At 41.2% G+C, this 24,949-nt stretch overlaps 1 protein-coding gene across 4 annotated transcripts in view; it reads left to right on the forward strand.

Annotated features, from left to right (window-relative positions):
- atg7 (ATG7 autophagy related 7 homolog (S. cerevisiae)) overlaps window positions 1-24,949 on the forward strand; it is a 148,240-nt gene that overhangs the window by 21,239 nt on the left and 102,052 nt on the right. The gene's annotated exons all lie outside the window — the stretch shown is intronic.

Genomic DNA, 24,949 nt, shown 5'->3' on the forward strand with positions numbered 1-24,949 from the left:
AATGCAATAGAACAATTGTTGAAAAATTGGTTGGGTTGCTCTCTTTAAATGTAGCTTGCTGTCCTTGTTATAACTTATACAAAGTGTAAATTAATTAATGGAGAGGCAAAGGCCTAGTGATATTAAAATTAGACTCAGCTAATGTTCTGGGGGCCCAGGTTTGAATGGTAGAATTTGAGTTCAATAAACAATATCTAGAATTGAAAATCCACAGAAGACCATGAAACTGTTGAAAATTGTTGGAAAAACCCTTTTGGCACACTATTCCCATCCAGAAACGAAATCTGCCATTATAACCTACAGTCCATGTGACTCCAGACTCTCAGCAGTATGGTTGACTGCCCTTTGAAATGGTCTAGCAAGCCTCTCGAGTGTATCAGTTGCGACGAAGTGCCAGTAACACAAGAAGCTGGATGGGCCACCTGGCATTGACCTAGGCACTGGAAGAGAAACAGCCTTGTTGAACCTGGAAAGTCCTCCTCACCAACATAGAGCCGTACGGCACAGAAGCAGACCCTTCAGTCCAGCTTGTCCATGCCGACCAAATTTCCTAAACTCAGCTAGTCCCACTTGCCTGCGTTTGGCCCATATTCCTCTAAATCTTTCCTGTTAATGTACCCGTCCAAATGGCTTTAAAATGAATCTACCACGTCCTCCGGCAGTGCATTTCACATATGAACCACCCCCTGTGAAAAAGTTGCCCCTCAGGTCCCTGCTAAATCATTCTCCTGTCATCTTAAAAATCTGCCTTCTAGTTTTGTAGATGATCCTACCTTAGTGAAAGGATCATTGCTGCTCACCTTACCTATGCATCTCATGATTTTCTAAACCTCCATAAGGTCACCCCTTATCCTCTTTCACTCCACTGAAAAAGGTCCCAGTCTATCCAACCTCTCCTTATAATTCAAGCCTTCCAGTCCCGACATCATCTTCTCTGAGCCCTCTTCAATTTAATGATTATTGTTCCTCTAGCAGGATCACCAGAACTGCACACAGTACTCCAAAAATGGCTTCACCCACATCCAGTACAACCTCCACCGTGGTGCCGTAACTCCTTTGCTCAGCGGTCTGAGTAAAGAAGGCAAGTGAGCTAAATACCTTCTTAACTACCCGGTCTACCTGTGACAGCTTGCAAAGAACTATGGACCTAAACCTGTAGGTCTCTCTGTTCGACAACATAATCCAGGGCCCTGCCATTAACTATGCAAGTCCTGCCTTTGCTCATTTTACCACAATGCGACACCTCATGTTTGTCCAATTTAAACTCTATCTGCCACTCTTCAGCCTTTTGGCCTAATTGATCAAGATTCCTTTTTAATCTCAGATAACCTTCTTCCCTGCTCACAATGCCACCAGTTTTGGTTCATCTGCAAGTTTACTAGCCATCCCTCTTAAATTCGCATCCAAATTATTTATATAAATGACTAACAACAGTGAATCCAGCACTGGTCCCTGCAGAACTGCAATAATCACAGGCTTGCAGCCTGGAAAAACAATTCTCCACCACCACCTTTTGTCTCCTACTATCAAGTCAATTTTGTATCCAGTTAACAATCTGAGAGCTAGTGCCAAAATCGGGAGAGTTGTCTCTCTCAGCCTAGTCTAACAACAGCCTGATATAGTCATACTGTTGGAGCCATACCTTACAGACAATGTCCCAGTCATCATCATCACTGTACCTTGATATGACCTGTCCCAGTGGCAGGATAGATCAGCAGAGGCACAGGCAACACAACAGTGTACAGTTATAAGGGGTTTTTCTTGGAAGTCCTCAATATTGACTCTAAACCTAATGACCACATAAGCAAGGTAACCTCCTGCTGGTTACCATGTACCGTCCTTCCTCGGCTGATGAATCCGTACTCACCATTAGAGGAAGCACTGAGGGTGACAAGATTGAAAAATGTACTCTGAGTTGGGAAACTTCAATGTTTACCGCCAAGAGCGATTCAGTAACAGCACTGCTAGGTCTTAAAGGATAGATTGTATCTGCAGCAGATGATGAGGGAACAAACAAGAGGGGAAAAACATACTTAACCTCATCCCTACCAATGTGCTGGCTACAGATGCATTTGTCCATGACAGTATCAGAGAGTGGCCACCACACAATCCTTGTGGAGATGAAGTCTGACCTTCACGTTAAGAATAACCTCCCATTGTGTTGTGTAGTATTATCACAGTGCTAAATGGAACCGACTTCAAACTGACCTAACAACTCAATACTGGGTATCCATGAAACACTGAGGGCCATCAACAGCTGCAGAATTGTACACCAATTCTGCAACCTCATGTCCTAGCATATCCCCACTCGACTATTACTACCAAGCCAAGAGATGAATCCTGGTTCAGTGGAAAGTGCAGAAGCCATTCTTTGCTGTCGCTGGGCAAAAATCCAAGAATTCCCTCCCTAAGGGCATCCTGAGTCAACCCACAGCATGTAGACTGCAGTGGTTCAAGAAGGCAGCTCAGGATGAGCAATAAATGTTGACCAGCTAGTGACACCCAGGCCCTACAACCTAATAAAAACGAAGAGACGGGTGAGCCCTGAAGAAACTTTGGCCCTATATCTGAACGTATTCAATTTGTTCATCCATTATTTCTGTATCTCTCAATCAACAATGTTAGATCTATTTGGTACATTGCAGGAAGGTATTGATTTCTATGCAGATGAGTGTAAATTTACAATGTCAGAAAGAGTGGTTGGTTTGATTTCATGGTCTCCTGTTTCTTCCCAAAGTACACTTTCTGCAATCTCAGCAGTAAGTCTAGACCATAAATTCTTTAGTGTTTGTTGAACAGTACTTGGAAACTCTGTACACAGAATAAGTGATTAATTACTGAACCAGTAGTGAAGAAAACCTGCATTAGACAATGGAAGTCTGTGCTTTGTAGATGTTCGATGTATTACTGTGCAATGAATCCCGTTCTCTTGCTCTTTCCTCATATTTCAGCACAGTCTTCCTTTTCATGTGTACAACCAATTCCATCTTGAAGGCTACATGGAACTATGTAGATGATACAGTGTGGAAATATAACCATTTGGCCCAACTACTCTATCTTCTCTATTCAGGATATCTTTCTGTTTCCTTTTCTCTCATGTGCCCATTTGGTTTCGCTTTAGAAACATCCAAGCTATTTGCCTGAACCACCACCTGTGGTTGTGTGTACCACATTCTCACCATTCTGAGTAAATAAATACTTGTTATTTCCCTATTGGGTTTATTGGTAGTTCCTTTGTATTTATGACCTTCATTTATATCCTTTCAAATGTCAAAACATTCTCTCCACATCTAAGACACCAGTTAGCAATTTTTCACATCAGACCACCTCTAAATCTCTCCTGTAGTAAACCCCCAACTTATTGCGTCTTTCTTCATAACTGTAATCTCTGGCACCATCTGTTTCATTCTCATTTTCTTCAGTTGTTCTCTACTTTTTGTATGGTTTGTACACCAGAACAGTCTGAGTTACTGTAGCTGCAACTTGATCTGGGATTTAAACAAGTTTAATATAAGTTTGCAAAGTCTAAGGTACTATTATTGAATCGAATTCCACCACCTTCTCAGACATTGAATTCTGGATCTTCCTTCAAGTTGTTTCATCAATTACCTTAAGTTTGTGTCTTCTGGTGACTAACCTTATGTCAGAGTTTACTCAATCAATATTCTTCATAGTTTGAAACCGCCAAAAACTGCCTCCTTAACCCCCCTGATTTGAGAAGACTAACCTTGTCTTTTCCTGTTGCTGCATGTATTTGGAGTCCTTTTATCCTATGAATGGAAGTGTCAGCTGTCACTAATTTGGTAACACACTTACCTTCAAGTCAGAAGGCCATGGGTTTGAGACCCACTCAAAAGTCTTGGCTAACGACATCACCACCACGACTTCATCCCTGCACCCTCTCAAAGGCTTTCCCAGACTGTGATACCAAGACTGTTCCAGCTGAGGTCTCCCTGAGCTTCTGTACCCTGTCCTCGATTTACAAATCTAAGATCCCACACCTTTTTTTTAAACAACCTTATCAACCTTTATAAAGTTTTGTGTATAGACCCAAGCTCCTGTGTGTGTGCACCCTCTTTAAGACCGCTTCTTCATTCTTATGCAAAAGGTGCATCACTTCACACTTCCCTGCATTGCTCACTGCATAATGTCAGCTGAAAATATTGAAAATATGTCTTTTACACAAAGTTAGGATTATTAATGCATTTGAAAAAGAGCATTGCTACTAATACTGACTCTAGGGGTACAAAAAAGTATAATTAATTCCCTTCTGTCTGTAAAACAGCTATTCATTACTACCCTTAGCGTTCTGTCTCAGCTTAATTTGTATCCATGTTGCTACCAAGTCTTTCATTGCACCGGCTTCAGTTATGTTAACTAATCTAATATGTGACTTTTTTGAAAGTCCATGTTTACAACATCAGTTGCATTAGTCTCATCTCCATCTATTATTTCATCAAAGAATTAAATAAATTTGATAGGTGTCAGTTACTTCTAAAAAATCTGCGCTGGTTGTCATTTCTGAAAGTATTTATTTCCTCGTGATTATTTTAGTGCTGAATCACAATCTAAGGGACCCCACTGACAATTGATGGCAGTTTGGCCAATCTGTAGTTATCACTGATACCTTTCTGACCTTTATTGAAAAAAGAATTAATCCTTTCAACAACCACACTCCCTCCCCCCGCAACCCACCCATACCCAAGAAGGATTGCATGATTGTGACCAGAATCTCTACTATCTCAAATAAAAGCAAAATGCTGTGGATTCTGGAAATCTGAAATAAGACAGAAAGTGGTGGAGAAATTCAGCAGATCTGGCATCATCAGGTTCTGAAGAAGAGTTGCATAGGACTTAAACTTTTAACTCAGTTTCTTACTCCATGGAAGGTGTCAGATCTGCTGAGTTTCTCCAACATTTTTTTGTTTTTCCCTCTGCTATCCCCACAATTATGATGTATCCTAGAGCGCTGAGGAAACTGGATTAGGTAACCACATCTGTGTTTTCAACCTGTGCATTTCCTTTAACACTGTTACAGTAGCAGTGTCCTCTCTTTGAAGATAGTTGCAAATTGATTCAATACCTCCATCTCCATCAGGCTCCTCTCATAAGAATATTTTGGTTTTATGTTAAAATGCTTGTTTTAACTGTCTTTTTCCTCTTTTATATGTTCATCAAAAACCTTTTTCTGTTCAACAGTAAACTTATCTCATACACTGTCTTTTCCCCCTCTTGTTCACCTTATTCAGCTCTCCTGTCTAATTTCTGTATCTTCCATGATCCTCCACTGTATTTTGAATCTGAAATTTATCATAGCCTCCTTTTCCTGATTAAAATTAATCTCTGTATCTGTAGTCACCCAGAAAACCTTTTCTTTCTCCCTAATGGAAATGTGTTGAAAACATCTCCTCTGCAAGGGCCTCCCTTTGCTCATTCGTGGTTTTACCTTCTAATTCTCATTTAATCCATCTGAGCCAGATGCTTTTCAATATGTGCCATTTGTGTGTCTTAACCTCTGATTTTCTGTTTCCATCCTATTCAATAATTACTCCACACTGCATGCTATTGTGATCATTTTGCTGACTGCTCTCCCACTGAAATCTGCTTCAGTTGCACCACTTCTTTCCCTGTTGGATTGGCACAGTACTAATCAAGACAAGTCTCCAGTATTTATTTTGGGAATCCTGTCGTTACCACCATCACCCCACCTTGCCTTTCAGATCTGTTTCCCTCAGACTTTATAAGGATAATTAAAGGTATTCATTATTGACACACTATTGGTTTTACAAAATAAAAGTCGGTATTTCATATGTAGTCTTATCAATACAATATCTTCATGCTGTCTGCAGGCAGAGCCAGGTTGTTGATATATTAGTTTAGTTGTCTATGACATTACCTATTTTGGCATTTAATTAATTTACCTGATGTCGTTGACTGTGCAGGGCAAGACTACACGACTGCAGTACTTAGTTTCAGCCAATAGAGGGTAGTAACAAACAGTGACAAATCTTCCACAGCCTGTAATCAAAATGCTTGGTTTGAAAGCTTTCATTTCATGTGTGTTGTCCATGAGTTTGTTGACCTGTAGCTTTTATTGTTGTGCATTTGCATTTTGGTACTGGTTTAAAAAAAGTTGTAACTGCTAAGATTCCTATGAGAGAATTAACATAGAAAGAGGAGCAGTAGATCAATATGCCTCTGCCATTCACTCTGGCTCTAATTGATCTTCAGTGTTAACTCCACTTTCACATCCGTCCAAATATCCTATTTTTTTTCTGAGAAGCCAAAATTCTGTCAAGCCCAGCCTAGAATGTGCTCAATGATGGACCATCTGTACCATTCCAAAGATTTGCAACCCTTTCAGCGTAGAGATTTCTCCTCTTCTTATTCCCAAGCAATGAGTCCCTTATCCTGAGAATCGTCCCCCATATTCAAGATTCCACAGCGAGGGGAAGCAATCTTCCAAGTCGATTTCCTTGTATGGTATCAAGAGAAGGCTGAAGATACTGACTACAGTCAAAGCGATGGGCCCTGACAACTTTACAGAAGTAGTACTGAGATGTGTCGCAGAACTTGCTGTGCCCCTAACCATGCTGTTCCATTACACCCACGACATTGGTTTGTATTTGACAATTTGAAAAGTTGCCCAGATACATGTTTTCCCTAAGAGCTGGAAAAATCCACTATTGCTAATTGTAGCCAATCAGTCTAATGTTAATCACCAATAAAGTGATGGAAGGTCTTGTTGACAGTGCTATGAAGTAGCACTTAACAACAAACTGCATGCTGCTGCTGACTTTGAGTCAAAACAAGGATGACAGAGCTGAACCCAACCAAATATTTCAGCTCCAGGGCATAATTTCAGGAGTTTCTCAACATAGTATGCCAGACCCAGCCATCTTCAGCTGGGTGGCGCGGTACCTCACAGCACCAGGGACCCAGGTGCAATTCCAACCTTGGGTGACTGTCTTTGTGAAATTTGCACATTCTCCCTGTGTCTGTGTGGGTTTTGCTGGGTGCTCGAGTTTCTTTTCACAGTCCAAAGATGTGCAAGTTAAGTGGACTGGCCATCCTAAATTGCAACCCTGTAGAACAATGCCCCGGATGAGCCCGTAAAATGCATAGGACCAAATGCAGATAATTGGGATCAGTGTAATTTGGTGCTTGCCAGTGGTACAGACATAGTGGGCTGAAGTGCCCTTTTCTATGCTGTATGATTCTACAACATTCAAATACAGCAAATTAAGGGCATCTATTTAGGCTTGCAGTGATAAGTGACAAATAACATTCATATCACATAGTGCTGACCAAGGACTCTCTCAGAAAGAGACTCCAACAGTCGCCACATGACATTCAATTACATTTCCCATCACTGAATTCCTGACTTAACGTCCTGGGCACTGTCACTGACCAGGAACTGAACTGGACTGTTCTTACATTCTATGACCTGCTATTGTAGTCAATGTCAGCTATTGTCTACTCGCAATAACCTTCTGGTTCTAACTTCAGTGCAGATCAAGAATAAGACCTTTGTCGTGACTCCTGAGTTACACAGCTATGGTTTTACATTAATACACTTAATTTTGGCATAACATACTTGGTGCCCAAAATACTCTACTCGCTAGCCCAGAATGAATTTAAGACAGAGATTTCAAAGGGATTGATTTTAGGAGCAGGCAAAACAATGACAAATGGGGTTCAATGTGGAACGTGTAAAGTCATCACTTTGGTTTTGAGTTGGGCACATCAGACTGATGATGAAGTCCCAGGAGGTCATAAAACTCAAATCGGCAAACACCTTTGCAATATTCTCCCCAGTTGACTTGTAGATCATTCAGCTGAAATCCCTCAATTTCCTTTAAATGGTGTTTTGGCCTCCATGTTCCAAATGATTTCTGACAACTTTTTTAAGAGGCCAGATCTTCACAGAATTGTGAAACTGCAATTCATGTCCCTCCACTTTAAACCTAATATTCAACTAATGATAGCATTATGAATCTTCACATACTATAGCCAGCAGCATTTTGACTGAGGTTATTGACTTGCTTGGCGAGCTGGCTTGTTTTCATTCAGACCTTTCATCACCGTGCTAGGTAACATCAGTGAGGCCTCTGATGAAGCGATGTTGTTCCACTCAGCTCGGAATTTATGCTCCCCTGTCCATTGTGGTGAGTAGTGTCATTTCCGGTTTTGATCAGTATGGGTTTGTATTTGGGGTACAATTCTGTATGTTTGTTGATTGCATTGTGGGTTGTTGATTGCATTATGAGTGGAGAGCCATGCCTCAAGGAATTCCCGTGTGTGTCTGTGTTTGGCTTGGGCTACTCTGGCTACATTGTCCCAGTTAAATTGATGGCCTTCATCGTCTGAGTGTACTGATATTAGAGAAAGTTTGTTGTGTTGTTCTGCTAGTTGATGTTCATGTATCCTGCTGGCTAGTTTCCTTCCTGTCTGGCCGATGTACTACTTGTGGCAGTCGCTGCATGGTATTTTGTAAACTACATCGCTTCTGCGTATAGCACGGCCAGTAGCACACAAGCACATAGCCACTCTACAACAAACACTCACAAGGATTAAAGACCCCATTCCCACAACATGCAGAACCAATGTAGTTTACAAAATACCATGCAACAACTGCCACAAACCGTACGTCAGACAGACAGGAAGGAAACCAGCCTCAGCATGCAGCTAGCAGCAAAATGACATAGAACATAGAACATAGAAAAGTACAGCACAGTACAGGCCCTTCAGCCCACTATGTTGTGCCATGGAATAATCCTAATCCTAAAATAAAATAAAATAACCTAACCTAATCTACATTCCCCTCAATTCACTGCTGTCCATGTGCATGTCCAGCAGTCGCTTAAATGTTACTAATGACTCCGCTTCCACGACTACCACTGGTAAACTATTCCATGCACTCTCAACTCTCTGGGTGAAGAACCTCCCTCTGACGTCTCCTCTATACCTTCCTCCTAACACCTTAAAACTATGACCCCTCGTGGCAGTCAATCCTGCCCTGGGGAAAAGTCTCTGGCTATCGACTCTATCCATGCCTCTCATTACCTTGTACACCTCGATCAGGTCACCTCTCTTCCTCCTTCTCTCCAGAGAGAAAAGTCCGAGCTCAGTCAACCTCTCCTCGTAAGACAAGCCCTCCAGTCCAGGCAGCATCCTGGTAAACCTCCTTTGCACCCTCTCCAAAGCCTCCACATCTTTCCTATAATGGGGCGACCAGAACTGGACAATATTCCAAGTGTGGTCTCACCAGGGTTTTGTAGAGCTGCAGCATAACCTCGCGGCTCTTAAGCTCGATCCCCCTGTTAATGAAAGCCAAAACGCCATGTGCTTTCTTGTACCCAGGTGGATAAGGTTGTTATGACTAGCTTTCCTCAATATCAGTACACTCAGACAATGAAGGCCATTGGTTTAACTGGGGCAATGTAACTATTGTAGCCCAAATCAAATTTGACACACACGGGAATTCCTAGAGGCATAGTGCTCAATGCGATCAACAAACATATAGAATTGGACCCCATTTACAAACCCATACAGGACAAAACCAGAAATGACACTACTCACCATAACGGACTGGTGAGCTGCTCTCTTGATACTGACTGACAATGTGGAAAAGAAGGTGGGTAGTCCTGATTGTAAAGGATTTCATATGGGCATTAGTGAGAAAGGAGCTTGGCTTATTGAATCAGTATAGGTGCAGATCAGGAATAGCAAGAGTCAAAATGCTTTAAGGTTTTAGCAAAGATTTGTGGCCCCGGTCACGGCAAGTCAGGATGGATAATAACTGCTGAAGTTCTTAATTTCTATATCAACATGAATCAATTTTTAAAAAGAAAGGCAAATTTTGCATTTCCCAACTACACTCATCTGAAGTGTCAGTAACAGTAATGGAGAGTTAATTTCTTCAAAGGGAGGCTAATGGAGAGAAAAAGGAAAGGGAAATACCAGTCTGTTCTTGTGTGTGTTAATTGTTGTCTGCAGAATGCAATTGACCAAGGTACAAGGTGCATTTAACAGATTCCCTTCACCCTGGTATATCACACAGAGTCTAACCAAGGGAGAAAAGTGCATGTTCGGAACAAATGTTCCATCCGAGTAATATTTTATACTTTAAGACCATTGGCAGTTGACTATTTATATTACAGCATTGTTAATGGTATCTTTGGCAGTCAGCCACACAAGTGCAAAGTGCCAGCTGGAAGGTTTAACGGTGGCCCTTTTAGACTCTGAATTGTTTCTGCTAAACCTTTATTAACTATTCTAGTAATGTAGAAAACTCTAACCATTGAACTAAAATAAAAAGAAATTGAGTCCCAGGAATAAGAAAGTTAACCAAGCCCTCTTTGCTAGTGAATAGTTATGCTTCTATCTAATTAAAGTTGTTTGAAGTCCAGGTACTCTCAGAGGACTGTTTTGCCTTGTAAGTGTGCATATGTCATCTGTTTTTAAAAAAGCGAGAGACAAGCCCAAGGGAAAAGAGCTAAGATTATACAAAATGATCTAACTAAATATCGACCGGTGAGCCTGACGTCAGTGGTAGGGAAGCTACTGGAGAAGATACTGAGGGATAGGATCTATTCCCATTTGGAAGAAAATGGGCTTATCAGTGATAGGCAACATGGTTTTGTGCAGGGCAGGTCATGTCTTACCAATTTAATAGGATTCTTTGAGGACGTGACAAAGTTGATTGATGAGGAAAAGGCTGTAGATGTCATATACATGGACTTCAGTAAGGCATTTGATAAGGTTCCCCCATGGCAGGCTGATGGAGAAAGTGAAGTCACATGGGGTCCAGGGTGTGCTAGCTAGATGGATTTTAAAAAAAACTGGCTAGGCAACAGGAGACAGAGGGTAGTAGTAGAAGGGAGTTTCTCAAATTGGAGACCTGTGACCAGTGGTGTTCCACAGGGATCTGTGCTGGGACCACTGTTGTTTGTCATATATGTAAATGATCTGGAGGAAGGTGTAGGTGGTCTGATATAGTTTGCAGATGACACTAAGATTGGTGGAGTAGCTGATAGTGAAAGGGACTGTCAGAGATTACAGCAGAATATAGATAGACTGGAGACTTCGGCAGATAAATGGCAGATGGAGTTCAATCTGGGCAAATGCGAGGTGATGCATTTTAGAAGATCAAATTCAAGGGCGAACTATACAGCAAATGGAAAAGTCCTAGGGAAAATTGATGAGCAGAGAGATCTGGGTGTTCAGGTGTATTGTTCCCTGAAGGTGACAACGTAGGTCAGTAGGGTGGTCAAGAAGGCATATGGCATGCTTTCCTTCATTGGACGGGGTATTGAGTACAAGAGTTGGCAGGTCATGTTGCAGTTGTATAGGATTTTGGTTCAGCCACATTTGGAGTACTGTGTACAGTTCTGGTCACCACATTACCAAAAGGATGTGGATGCTTTGGAGACGGTGCAGAGGAGGTTTACCAGGATGTTGCCTGGTATGGAGGGTGCTAGCTATGAAGAGAGGTTGAGTAGATTAGGATTATTTTCATTAGAAAGACGGAGAATGAGAGAGGACCTGATTGAGGTCTATAAAATCATGAGGGGTATAGACAGGGTGGATAGCAAGAAGCTTTTTCCCAGCGTAGGGGACTCAATTACTCTGGGTCATGAGTTCAAAGTGAGAGGAGGAAAGTTTAAGGGAGATATGCGTGGAAAGTTCTTTACACAGAGGGTCGTGGGTGCCTGGAACGCGTTGCCAGCGGAGGTGGTAGACGCAGACACGTTAGCGTCTTTTAAGATATATTTGGACAGGTACGTGGATGGGCAGGGAGCAAATGGACACAGACCGTTAGAAAATAGATGACAGGTTAGACAGAGGATCTTGATCGGCGCAGGCTTGGAGGGCCGAAGGGCCTGTTCCTGTGCTGTAAGTTTCTTTGTTCTTTGTTCTAATTAAGGCCATGTTTTTAAAAACTTGATTGACTCAGTAGTATTGATTTTTGTTACATTATGCATACAAAGTGTAAGAAATTTCTTTTCACTTCTGTCTCCGTGATCGTATTACTTATTCGGGAGGGGGGGGAGGGGAGGGCGGGAGGAGGAGAGATGATGTTGCGGTCCTTGAAGAACGAGGACATCTGGGATGTGCGGGAGTGCCCTCGGCTGAGTCTCCCACATTTCCTGCACCTCATCCCTCACACCGCGCCTCTGCAATAACAACCAAAAGAGAAGCCCCCTCGTCCTCACATACCACCCCACCAGCCTCCGCATATAACGCATCATCCTCCGACACTTCCGCCATCTACAATCCGACCCCACCACTAAAGACATTTTTCCATCCCCACCCTTGTCTGCCTTCCAGAGAGACCATTCTCTCCAGGAATCCCTTGTCCGCTCCACACTCCCCTCCAACCCCACCACACCCGGCACTTTCCTCTGCAACCGCAGGAAGTGCTACACCTGCCCCCACACCTCCTCCTTCGCCCCCATCCCAGGCCCCAAGATGACTTACCACATCAAGCAGATGTTCGCCTGCACATCCATCAATGTGGTACACAGCATCCGCTGCACCTGTTGTGGCCTCCTCTACATTGGGGAAACCAAGCGGAGGCTTGGGGACTGCTTTGCAGAATACCTACGCTTGGTTCACAATAAACAACTGCACCTCCCAGTCACGAACCATTTCAACTCCCCCTCCCATTCCTTAGATGACATGTCCACCCTGGGCCTCCTGCAGTGCCATAATGATGCCACCCGAAGGTTGCAGAAACAGCAACTCATATTCCGCTTGGGAACCCTGCAGCCCAATGGCATCAATGTGGATTTCACAAGCTTCAAAATCTCCCCTCCCCCCACTGCATCCCAAAACCACCCCAGCTCGTCCCCACTTCCCTAACCTGTTCTTCCTCTCACCTATCCCCTCCTCCCACCTCAATCCGCACCTCCATTTCCTACCTACTAATCTCATCCCGCCCCCTTGACCTGTCCATCCTCCCGAGACTGACCTATCCCCTCCCTACCTCCCCACCTATACTCTCCTCTCCACCTATCTTCTCCTCTACCCATCTTCGGTCTGCCTCCCCTTCTCTCCCTATTTATTTCAGAATCCCCTCCCCCTCCCCTTTTTCTGATGAAGGGTCTAGTCCCGAAACGTCAGCTTTTGTGCTCCTGAGATGCTGCTTGGCCTGCTGTGTTCATCCAGCTCCACACTTTGTGATCTCAATATTGAGCCCTGTTGACTACGTTGGGCCTGTGCTCGTTGGAATTTAGAAGAATGAGAGGTAACCTTATTGAAACATACCAGATTTGTGGTGCTCTTGACAGTGCAGATGTGGAAAGGTTGGTTATTTATCATATCAGCCATGATCTCATTGAACTATGAAGCAATGGACAGTTTACCTCTGTCAACATATGCCCTTTGTTTCCTGTCCCTGAGCCAATTTTGGATCCAACCTGCCTCATTCTTCTGCCTCCATGAACTTTAATTTTTCTTCATTCTGCAACTGGGAGTGTTGTAAAGTGCCTTACCAAGATCCATATCAGCAACATTCACTGAGCTACCTTCATCAAACATCCTTTCTCCTCCTTCAAAATATTCAAATAAGTTAGTAAGACGTAATCTTCACTGAACAAAACCATGCTGATTGACTATCCCTAATTAATCTCTGCCTTTCTAAGTTAATCCTATCTTAGTACTGAACCTAGTAACTTTCCCACTACCATGGTCAGACTGTTCTATAATTATTAGGCCTATATCTTGCATCCATTTGAATAATGGTTCAACATTCACAGAGCTCCAGTCCTCGGTTGCCTTATCAATATCTAGTGAATAGTATCCACTCTAATTTGCATTACTTCTGTATGGACCTTTGAGGTTCTTGCATGGTAGTGACTTGTGGAACCTGAGGCCAATGCTGCCATCTGCCTCAGAAAACCACTTACTGTGCGTGGAATCCTGGGGTAGCTGCAGGCACACAGCTTAAAGAAACTAGTAAGAATTGGAAAATGGTCCTCCAGGCATCTTCTGTTCCTTTCCTGGTTTCTACTAGCAGCCTAGGATGCAATTTGTTTGGCACTGGTGATTTACCCACTCAAGGAAATCGATCCCTCAGCACCAGTGTTAGCATTTTGGGTGGAGTATTCATGAATTCGAAGAACACAAGTTAAAACTTTTTGGCAAAAATGATCATGGGGACAAGAGTGCCGTGGTCCCTTTAAGAACTTGTGTTTTTGTCTATGCTTGGACGTTTATAAATGCAGGGGCACAGAGTGCCCGAATGGAAACATTTTGTATACAGCCAAGCAAAGAAAGCCCAACTCATTAATCAAAGTTACCATGGTATTTTAGCTCAAAGTTCTCATTGAAGAAATTACAGAGATAAAACATCCCTGACAGCAGAATTAACAGAAGAAGGATGTCTGTGAAGAGACTGGAGATGACAGAATATTCCAGAAGACGGTGTGTGAACTTGGAGCGATTAAGTTATAATTTATTGCTTCTTATTAATTGAGCTTATATTAGTGGGACTTGTGTTTATTTAAACAGCATTCCTGTAGAATTTAGACTAGTGAGAGAGTAATTAGTAGTATAAGGAGAATTGTCTATGTGTTAATTTGTTCATTATTACATTAAATAAATTGTTTCTTGTTACTTGTAAAGTGGAGATCAGGCATTTCTTTTCTTTAACTACACTTTTAAAAGATTGCAAGGGAAAAGACTGGCTTCTCTCGGTGTTTCAGTGGTAATTATTAGAGGGGAACCCCTACTCGTGTCATAACAGATTGGGGCTTGTGTTTTTAGTTTTAATTGTCAGAGGGGTTTGGCCATTTCCCTGTCATTACAAAAACTGCGAGCTCACATCCAGGATCTAGACAGATTTGGACAGATCGAGTCCAGGATCTGGATGGTTTGAGTTTGAGATTTAGATAGTTTGTGCATGGGATCTGGACAGACTTACACAGACTTGGAGATTAGTGTCCTGGATCCTTAAATAAAACTCAGGTAACAAAAATCTGTTTAATTTTGGTTACATGTGGCAGGTTAAATTAAAAGTGAGGGGAAATGGCTTTTAACATTGCTGAAGAGGTTTTGGGATTTGAAGATCCTTCCCAAATTTGCCAAGAAAGTTTGGAAAGACAGGAATGATATACTTTTAGAATTAGCAAGTAGGTTAAATTTGTGTTTAACAAGGGGTAATAAGAAAGCTGAAATTGTAATGGAGTTAATGGAGCACTTAGGTGTATTAGAGAAGCAGGCAAGTGCAGTGGAGTTGGAAAAACTTCAATTTCAAATAAGACAACTGGAGTTGGAGAATGAAGAGAAGGTGACAGAATTTGAATTCATTTGCAAGCAGAGGAGAGAGAGAGAGAGAGAGAGAGGGAGAGAGAGAAGAAAGGTAAAAAATGTTCAAGTTGGAAAGGATGAAGTTGGAACTTGAAGCAAATAAAATGGCAGAAGGAAACGTACGAGATAGAGGTGAGGATGAGCAATTCAGTAGCCAACAACCTGGTAGGGATATATAGAAATATAATCAAAACCTTGCCAAAATTCGATGAAAAAGATGTAGAAGCCTTTTTCATTTCCTTTGAGAAATTGGCTAAACAGATGAACTATTCAGAGGATATGTGGGGAATGTTAATTCAGATTAAGCAGGTAGGTAGGGCTAGTAAGGTGTTTACAGCGCTGTCAGATTAGATGTCAAGTGCTTATGAAGAGGTTAAACAGGCTATTTTGATTGCCTACAAATTGGTGCCAGAAGCATATAGACAACACTTAAGAAATATAAAGAGTTACATCGAGTTTCAAAGAATTAAACATAGCAACTTCGATAGATGGGTGAGAGCCTTACAGATAGAAGAGACATGAGGATCTTAGAGATTATTCTTCTGGAGGAATTTTAAAAACTCTTCCACAGATGATGATAACTTACATTGAGGAACAGAAAGTTACCAAAGTGAGAAGAGCTGCAGAGATGGCAGATGAATATGTATTAGTGCACAAAACATTTAGCTTTTGACAGCCATTTCATTCCATGAGGGATAGAAATTGGCAAGTAGAGAGATCCCTGGAAGAAAAAACAAAAAGTAATTCTCATTGGGAACAGTTTACAACAGGTGACAAAAGCAAACCCAAGAGAGTGAAAAGGAGGTGAAAGGCCTCGGGTATTTTCACTGTAGTGGAGTGGTTTAAGAAAGGCACTGGGAGAAAGGATGTGGTAGAAGATGCTAAAGCAGTGGGATTAGCTGAGGTCGTGACGGAAATCCCAAAAGAAGTTGAGGAGCTGCAGGAGAGTACACAGTCTTGTCACGGGCTGGATAGTGAGACAGTGCCTGATCTCTACAAAAACTTCACCTCTATGGGTAAAGTTTACTCAGTAAGAACAGGGGGAGAAGGTAAAGAAGTTACAATAGTGAGAGATATGGGAGCTGGTCAGTCTCTAAGAGTAAGAATTGAAAGTGTTTGCGCACTTTCTGAAATGTTACCCATGGGGACAGTAATCTGTGGAATTGATTGAGAGGTTTAGCAATCCCCTGTGTAAGATCAGGTTGAAAAGCCCAATCAAGACTGGGGAAGTGACAGTGGGAGTGATTGAAAGAGTGTCAGTTCTTGGAAATGACCTAGCAAGATCAAAAGTGGGAGTGGCGCTCCTTGTAGTGGAGAAGCAAAAGGAGAACCAAGGAACTGAAGAGTTAGAGGGGAAAAATGCCCTGGAATTTTTCCAGACTGCATGGTGACAAGATGCCACAGTCATAGGTTAAAGCAAGTGGGAAAAACCACAGAAAGATAAAGGAGTTGAGTTAACTGACACGCTATTTGAAGTGGTAAAAGAAAAACCTGAACAGGTAGAGGATCAAGCAGAGGTGTTTAGCTGTGAAAGATTACATCATAAAGCTTACTCAGAAAAGGAATCTCAATGTATTCCTGAGTGCTATTACCTTCAGGATAGAATCCTGAGGCAAAAATGGAGACCCTAGTTGGTTAGTGCAGAGGAGACATGAGCCAAATGCACCAGTCTGTGTTGCTGTTAGCATACAAACAGGAAGTATTATGGGTAGCACAGGAATTACCAATTGGGGGGTCATTCAGGTGTGAGGAGGATCAGGCTAAAATCCAAAATCACTTCTATTGGCATAACGACATGGTTGAATTTTGCCATAACCTGTTGTGTATGTCAGATGGTAGGAAAGCCACGGGCAATAATAAAACCAGCATCTTTGGTGCCAATTCCCACCTTTGAAGAATGTTTCACACAGATTATCGTTGATTGTGTAGGGCCCCTCCCTAAAACCAAAAAGGGAACCAGTGCTTGCTAATCATAATGAATATGTCTACCAGGTTTCTGGAGGCAATTCCATTATGGAGTATCAGGCAAAAAGGGTTGTGGAAGATTTGCTTGCTTTCTTTACCTGTTATGGCCTATGCAGGGAGTCAGTCAGACCAAGGGTTCTATTTTACTGCCAAACTACTTAAGGAGGTCATGGATAGTTTAGGTATAAAACACTTTAAATTGAGTGCATACCATCCTGAATCTGAGGGAGCATTGGAAGGGTGGCATCAGACCCTATAGACCATGCTGTGGGCTTATTGCCAGAAATGCCCAAATGATTGGGATAAAGGTATCCCATTTATTTTGTTTACCATAAGAGATGCCCAAATAAGTCAACTCCGCTCACTCCCATTTGAGTTGATATTTGGGCACTAAGTAAGAGAGACTTTAAAATTAATTCAGGAAATGTTAATAGGTCTGAAATCAGAGATCTCAGTTGGATTATGTATCTGAGGTGAGAAAAAGATTAAACAGTGCCAGTGAATTAGCTGGGCAACATCTGAATGTGTCACAGCATTTGATGAAGTAAGAAGCAGATAAGAAATGTAAGATTTGATCGTTTGTCCATGGTGATGAAGTATTGATGCTGTTACCAGTGGTAGGAGACCCTTTCAATTCAAGGTTTAGCCATCCGTATCAGATTGAGAAGTTGATGAGTCAGGTGATTTTTTTTGGTAAAGAGGCCAGATAAGAAAAAATCTTTATCAGGTATGTGAATATGTTGAAACCAGACTACGACAGGGAAGGGAACCAGAAAAGCTAGTATTAGTTATGGCCCTTCAGAGTGAGGAATCAGAATCCAAATCATTTGATTTTGATGTACCTCAAAGTAAGTTAAATAAAAAGGAAGTTCTTATGGAATGGTATAGGATAGTGTGCTATCTGTCTCAGGAACAGAGGACTGAATTAAAAGGCTTATTGCACAGATATGAGGACATATGTGGGAATAGAATGGAGGGGACTAGTACCATAATGCATGCGGTCGAAGTAGGGAATGTCATTCCGATAAAACAACATCCCGACAGGCTTAATCCTGTTAAAGTCGCACAGGTACAGAAGGAAGTGGAATCGATGCCACAAGAAGAAGTCGTTGAGCCGAGTTACAGTGAGTGGAGTTCACCAATCGTGTTGGTTCCAAAACCTGTTGGCACTCAATGATTCTGCATGGATCCTGCACGGAAGGTAAATGATGTAACTAAATCAGACTCCTACCCAATTCCAAGGCTACAGGACTGTGTGTAAAATGTTGGACAAACCACAAATCACAAAAGTTGGACTTAATCCGTGGTTACTGGCAAGTACTTTTGTCTGTGAAAGCAGAAGTTTCTGCATTTGGAACCCCAAATGGACTGTATCTATTCACAGTAATGCTGTTTGGAATAAAGAACACACCAGCCACATTTCAAAGACTAATGAACAGAGTTGTGGCAGGATTGACTAATTGTGCTGTCTGTATAGATGATGTGATCTTTAGCCATTTCATGAGAAGATCACATGGTGCATTTGGCGGAGCTCTTTCAAAGACTATGGAAAGCAAAACTGGTCATAAACTTAGCAAAAAAAATTGTGAAGGCAGGAGTTGTAACACCAGGGACCCAGATTTAATTCCACCCTCAGATGAGGGTTCGATTCCACCCTCAGGCAACCGTCTGTGTAGAGTTTGCATATTCTCCCTGAGTCTGTGTGGGTTTCCTCTGGGTGCTCAAGTTTCCTCCCACAGTTCGAAGATGTGCAGGTAAGATGGATTGACCATGGAAAATGTCGGTTTACAAGGATATAGTAGGAGGTGGGTCTGAGTGGTGTGCTCTTCCAAGGGTCAGTGCAGACCCGATAGACTGAATGGCCTACATTCATGCTGTTAGGATTCTAATGAGTATTTCCCTCCTCATTGTATTTATTTCCTCTAATGTTTTGCACTCCTCTCCTTTAACTAGAAGAATGGAATCATCCCTTTATGAGGACAGAGACAAAGAACTCATTATGATGCCCTGCTCATATCCTCAGCATTCATATACAATTTACCTTGCACGTCCCTGATGGCCATTCTTTTGCTCTTAGTTTCCTGATTAAAATTTCTTTGTATTTTCCTTAATCTTATGGGCTAATAATGTTTATGTTGCCTCTCTTTGCTTTCCTATGTTCTTTTCAGTTCACCCCTGCACTTCCTATTTACCTGTGAGCATCCTGTAGTATTACTGCTTTTGAAATTGACATAAACTCTACATTTCTGCATTATCTTTCCCTGAATGCATCTTGATAACAAAGACACTCCAGATTTGGCAGAACCACACATTTTCTTTGTGGGCATATGTCAACACAGTGTCCATAAAATCTCACTTTTGAAAGTTACCCACTAAATTTTTTCACATAGCTGTATCCAGGCCCTTTTTGCCAGTACATCTTTCAGCTTTGTAAAATTTATTTTCCCTGCCCCAAATCTCAAATTTGTACTCATTTTCTATTTCTGTTGTTGTGAAAAATGGGCATGATATGCAATTCCTGCCCCCCCCGCCCCGCCAAACAGTTCTGCACTAGGATGGAACTGTCAAAATAGAAGTACAGTTCCCAATTTCTGAAGGAACCCTCATCAGAATCTCATGTGAAATATGCAGAAATTTTGTTGTGCAAGAAGAAAAAATGAAGGCAAACCTTTAGAGATTGCCGCACCTTGCACAACCTGGGCTAATAGATTTTAGTCTTGAAAATAACTGCAGGCCAGCTGGCCAGACTGTGTATTAGTTTTTTGGTGACAGTGTTTATAACTATTTATACCTGTACTGAAAAATGGTTGTCTTTAGTAAACATCATTAGATTTTCAAAACAAAGGGGCAGTTAAGTGTGGCTGTTCCTGAACTTCATCCATGCTGAATTGAATTTTTCAACTCTCATTTGTCAGTATCTATAAAAAAAAATGATCAGAACGTATGCTTGCTGTCTGTGCTGCCAAATCGAGTTTAATTTCAGTCTGTCAGCTATGAAGAAACCAGCCAAGTAACAGCAGTAGGTGCTGAGGTCACCGTAGAATGTAAAATTGAAATATTATTGCACAAGATCCTGTAATATCAAATTGCCTGAGAGAACTTGTTTTGATTTTTCTTCAGTGTTATCAAACTGAACATAAACTGTAACAATGCAGATGCTCTAGTTTTTATTTCAGTTGACATGTGATGTGACTGAGAAGCATTAAAAATTATTTATAATGATATCGCCCTCTTGAGAAATTTCAAGTTTTCGAGCGACCATTTACTGGAAGAGTCCTCCTTACATGTTCTGCAGATTTCATTGCTCACAATAAAGATGCTCAGTAGACTGAGCATTTTTAATGACCAATTTGGGTGCTGAAGAATAGCTCCAAAATTCTAACTAATATTTCATGGTAAACATGTAAACAAATTTTGAGTCGTCAATGTAGTTGCAAGGTTTTCTGTTATAACCTGTAAATAAATACATGCAATAGATCTTGGGCATGATAAGTGAGTTCTAGTCTTTCCAGAGTTTGCATTGTTGTTTTTGCCTGTCTTATTGATATTTCCCAGACGTGGTGTATGCGTAAACTTCATTTCCAACCTCTGATGATTTCCAGGCTGCCATTTGATGCCTCACAACAATCTTTAGATCTTATCTCACCAGTGGAAAGTCAGGAGTATTGCAGCTTGAATTTTATTTCGGAAATTGCCCCCGCCAAGAAACACTGAACTTGTCCAAACTACTGGCTTTGCTTGTGATGTAGCACCAAGACGGAGGTGGAAATAAGGAAACAAAGCACCGCACAGTGGACCCCAGTTCCCTTCCTGGGTGAATGCCCTATATGCTCACAAGTTTGAGGGTCCGATATTGATTCCATCAGCAAAGAAGCCAGAGTTAAGAGCCGTGAAGAGACCCTGAGAGATATATATGAAAGCAGAATGAAAGAAGGAAAGACTTATAAGGGGAGTGCTGGAGAAGAAGTGAAGAAAAGAATTAAATACATAAAATGGGTTACATATGCCCGCATTGAAAATTGTGTGATAGATTTACAAAGAAAAAGTATGAAAGATTTGGAAATAGATAAGGAGAGAGTAGCGGTTTAATTCTTCTGATATAAAACCAGGGTCAGATTTATTATTTTTATACACTCTCTCTTCTATGGGCATCCCAGGCAATCTCTGACAGTAATCCCTATCCCATTTTACTGTGGACTAGAACTGATTTATCAGGCTCAAGACCTCATAGATCATAGGATCCCAACAGTGTGGAAATAGGACCTTCGGCCCAACAAATCCACACTGACCACAGACATGGGGAGAATGTGGAAACACCACACAGACAGTCACCCAAAGGTTGAATCGAACACAAGCTCCTGACACCGTGAGGCAGCAGTGGTAACCACTGAGCCGCTGCTATGGTTTTTTTAAAATCTTCTACCTAGCCTCTTAAATTTACTCTGCGCTGCTTTAATCTTTTCCGTAAAATTGTCATACCTACAATGTGTACAATAATATCTGGCTTCTCAAACTCACCTTTAACAGTATGCTTGAAAGGCTTAGAAATGTGTTTAATCCTAGCACCAGGAAAGCATAAACTATTCTAAATTTATGCTCACTGCCACAGAATCTCCTATCTATGCCCCTGACAGGACAATCCCCTAAAACAACAATTCTGTTACAGCTTATCGAACGCTGCCCAACATAAATCGTTCCAAGTGTCCAATAACTGACCCTTCCATTTTTTCAGATAGACTGTCCCCTTCTACAGTTCCAAAAACTGACTATCTACTTGATAGAGGAATAGCCACCAGAGATTTTTGAATTACCTTCTCACGTTTCCTGACAGTCACCCATCTATCTGCCTGATCGTGCTAGGTAATAACTTTTCTAAATCCTCTAGCCATCTCACTCTGTGTCTCATATGTGCCCTTAATAACATTAAGCCTAGAAAAAAAAGTTTCAATAACAACTTCATATGTAAAATAAACTACCTTTCATAACCTGCAGAAAATAATATTAAACTGTTGCAAGTAATTGTTTACAGGTTATAACAGAGAAGCTTGTAGCTATATTGATGACTTGAAATTTGCTTACTTGCTTAGTATGATATATTAATTAGAGTTTTAGAGCTATTCTTCAATACCCAAACTAGTCATCAAAAATGCTCAGTCTACCAAGCCTCGTTATTGTGAGCAATGGAATAACTTATATTGTTTACTAAGTATTTGAGAAAACATTCCCTCCATCCCTACATTTCAACATTCTCATTTCTCATGGCTTCACCTACTGCTATTTAGGAAACATCCTCCAGGCATTCTAAGTGAAACAAAGCACCAACTAATTAAGCAAGCCTTTATTGTCTGCTGCTGTCAGTAACCAGAGCAATTTGAGCAGGATATCACTGAAAAAATGGTGATATGTTAGCAATGCATGCTGTCATAAATTGGCTAAGAAATTCAGAAGCTTGAAAGATTTGTCTTGAGTTTAATGTCTTGAGAATTTGCTGGTTAATCTCTGCCTCTGCACTGCTTGCTTTAGTCCCCTCCTACCTGCCCATTACTTTTAAGAACTTGCTGAATTTGTGCACACACTGTCAATTAATTTTGCCTCATAGGTTTGGGCTGGAGCTTAGTATTGTAAGTGTCTTTCTAATGATGTGATGATTGCAAATGTTTCACCAATAAAACACTCTGGCTTGGAAAAGGAGCTATTTAAAATGTTCGATCACATCCTGCCTGTCGTCTTTAGGTGTTAGAAATTAAAGAGATTTTATTTCTTTTCCTTTTGCCTCTTCTTTTTCAATCTGGCTTTTCTTTGTCTCCTTATTTCTCTTTCTGTATCTGATTTGATTCTTACTGATCCACATTTAAGGCACTGCTCTTCTGCATTATTCATTTTTCTTCTTCAATGTTTCAAACTCTCACAATCAAGAGATATGCAACTGACATATTAAGAACTGCAGATGCTGGAGAATCCAAGATAACATGGTGTAGAGCTGGATGAACATAGGCCAAGCAGCGTCTTAGGAGCAGAAAAGCTGGCGTTTCGAGCCTAGACCTTTCTGATGAAGGGTCTAGGCACGAAACGTCAGCTTTCCTGTTCCTAAGATGCTGCTTGGCCTGCTGTGTTCATCCAGCTCCACATCTTGTTATCTCAGATATGCAACTGATCCCACCATTTCTGAAGGTCCCACATGCGCTGTTTTCTGCAACAAGTTGGGGCAGGAGCAGATGTTAAGTTGAAGGATGCCAAAGTAAATCCAGTGCAAAGTGCTGTTGCATTGTATTACGAGAGCTTGTGTTAACATTATTTTAAGTACAAATTAGGTTGCTGTATTGTCAAAACTTGGATTTAAGAATTCATTACTATGTTTTGCAGATTAAGTGTAAAAGACACATGAAATAAAGTATAAATTACACCTTGCTGTTAATGTCTAATTCAGAGATTTTAGTGTTTTCCTTCTGCTTTGTGTTGCTGCAAATATCACACTGTTCAGGTGGATTTCGCAGAGGAGATCGTTTGGCCCACTGACTTTGTACTTTCTGGAAGGCCGTAAGATGTAGGAGCTGAAGTAGGCCATTCAGTTCATCATGACCTCTTCACAATGATGAGATAATGGCTGATCTGATAATCTTCAATACCACTTTCCTGTCTTTATCCTATAATCCTTTATATTTTTGCTAGTTCTTTCCACCATCTTTTCCCCCTATCCCTTCAATTTCTTCTCCTGCATGTCAGAAATGTGCTTCAATGCTGTGAACCATGGACTTTTCCAAAACTCTTGGCCACACTGTTAACTTTCCTTCTCACCAGAATTCTGCAGCCAGTTCACGCTGCCTTGCACCTTGAAAGAAGAACTCCTCTTTTGCCCAAGGCCTTTTCCCCCAACCTAATGATCCTTTATTGTGAAATGCTCTGAGCTATCTTCCTACATTGGCATTATTATGAGTTGCTGTCCTTCACCACTATTACTTATACATCCTTACGCTTTCAAATGCACATTTGCTGCTGATTTGAAATTTGTATTTGTTTAATTTAGTTGCTAAGATTTATTTTCGAAAGCTCTTAATTGTTTAAGGTTAATAATTATGCACGACTAAGTGTATTTCGTGTTCCAGAAATCAGTGGGCATGTATCCAAACGTGCAGTTTTTCAGAATAAGGTTTTTTTTTAAGTCAAGTACAGAATACAATGATTCCTAAATGGACTTTTGATAGCTTGTAGTAAAATGTACATGCCCTGATTGGTGGTCTTTTCTGTCAGATAGAGATCTAGTTTTGAAACCTTTTTGTAATGGTTATCAACAAGAGATCTGACCACAAAGAGTTATTAAAAATTCATGCTTAGTCTCATGTACTAATCTCCTTAGTCTGTCTTCTTTGGATGGAGTGAATTGATTGCAGTGATTATTATGCTATGTGATAATTCAACTCTTTATGAACTCCTTAATTTACCTAGTTTGGAAGTTTTATTCTGATATCGCATGATCAATGGGACAGGAGACAACAGTCAAGACATTGCTTGCAAATATTCCCACCTAGACTCCTGGGCATCAGGACAGTTACTTAAAACAGAGCATCATTGTTCAAAATTCTCGTGGGATGTAGGTGTTGCTGGCTGGGCCAGCATTTTACTGCCTGTCCCTAATTGCCCTTGAGAAGATGGTGCTAAGCTGCCTTTTTGA

Source organism: Stegostoma tigrinum, chromosome 11 (genome assembly GCF_030684315.1).
Source record: "Stegostoma tigrinum isolate sSteTig4 chromosome 11, sSteTig4.hap1, whole genome shotgun sequence".
Lineage (NCBI taxonomy): Eukaryota > Metazoa > Chordata > Chondrichthyes > Orectolobiformes > Stegostomatidae > Stegostoma > Stegostoma tigrinum.